The following is a 1943-nucleotide window of genomic DNA, read 5'->3' as shown; positions in this document are numbered from 1 at the left end:
CCAGTCCAAACTGGTCCTTACTGGTTTATACCAGTTTATACTGGTCCATACTGGTTTATTCTGGTCCATACTGGTCCATACTAGGTTATACTGGTCCATACTGGTCCATATTGGTCCATACTGGTCTGTACTGGTCCGTACTGGTCCATACTGGGTTATACTGGTCCCATACCGGTCCCATACTGGTCCATACTGGGTTATACTGGTTTATACTGGTCCATACTGGTCCATACTGGTCTGTACTGGTTTATACTGGTCCATATTGGTCCATACTGGTCCATACTGGGTTATACTGGTCCATTCTGGTCCATACTGGTTTATACTGGTCCATTCTGGTCCATACTGGTTTATACTGGTCCATATTGGTCCATACTGGTCCATACTGGGTTATACTGGTCCATTCTGGTCCATACTGGTTTATACTGGTCCATTCTGGTCCATACTGGTTTATACTGGTCCATATTGGTCCATACTGGTCCATACTGGTCCATACTGGTTTATACTGGTCCATATTGGTCTGTACTGGTCCCAGACTGGTCCATACTGGGTTATACTGGTTTATAATGGTCCATACTGGTTTATACTGGGTTATACTGGTCCATACTGGTTTATACTAGTCCCATACTGGTCCATAGCGGTCCATATTGGTCTGTACTGGTCCCAGACTGGTCCATACTGGGTTATACTGGTTTATAATGGTCCATACTGGTTTATACTGGTCCATACTGGTTTATACTGGTCCTTACTGGTCCATACTGGTTTATAGTGGTGCATACTGGTCCATACTGATTTATACTGGTCCATACTGGTCCATACTGGTTTATACTGGGTTATACTGGTCCATACTGGTTTATACTAGTCCCATACTGGTCCATAGCGGTCCATATTGGTCCATACTGGTCCATACTGGTCCATACTGGGTTATACTGGTTTATAATGGTCCATACTGGTTTATACTGGTCCATACTGGTTTATACTGGTCCTTACTGGTCCATACTGGTTTATAGTGGTGCATACTGGTCCATACTGATTTATACTGGTCCATACTGGTCCATACTGGTTTATACTGGGTTATACTGGTCCATAATGGTTTATACTAGTCCCATACTGGTCCATACCGGTCCATATTGGTCCATACTGGTCCATACTGGTCCGTACTGGGTTATACTGGTTTATAATGGTCCATACTGGTTTATACTGGTCCATACTGGTTTATACTGGTCCATACTGGTCCATACTGGGTTATACTGGTTTATACTGGTCCATACTGATTTATACTGGTCCCATACTGGTCCATACCTGTCCATATTGGTCCATACTGGTCCATACTGGTCCGTACGGGGTTATACTGGTTTATACTGGTCCATACTGGTCCATACTGGGTTATACTGGTTTATACTGGTACATACTGGTCCATACTGATTTATACTGGGTTATACTGGTTTATACTGGTCCATACTGGTCCATACTGGGTTAATACTGGTTTATACTGGTCCACACTGGTCCATACTGGTCCATACTGGTCCATACTGGTCCATACTGATTTATACTGGTCCATACTGGTTTATACTGGTCCATACTGATTTATACTGGTTTATACTGGTCCCATACTGGTCCATACTGGTCCATACTGGTTTATACTGGTGGCCCCGAGCGCGCCCCCCCCCGCAGGATCCCGCCACAAGCCCCGCCCCCAAACCCCGCCTTCTACCCTCTCCCTCCTTCCATTGGCCCGTCCCTCGTGACGTCACCAAACCCCGCCCCCTCTACCGGCAGCCGCCGGCCCTGCCGTTGAAATCCCCGCCCCCAACCCCAAACCTCCCCCTCCCATTGGCCGCCTCACCCTTCGCTCCTCCCTCCTCGCCCTCCCATTGGCTCCCCCTTTTCCCGCCCCGCCTCTCCCTCCCTCCGATTGGCTCCACCCCTGAGGGGAAGCCGTGAGG

Source organism: Fringilla coelebs, assembly GCF_963513975.1.
Source record: "Fringilla coelebs genome assembly, chromosome: 1".
Taxonomy (NCBI): Eukaryota; Metazoa; Chordata; class Aves; order Passeriformes; family Fringillidae; genus Fringilla; species Fringilla coelebs.
Note: the sequence above shows the minus strand (reverse complement) of the source record.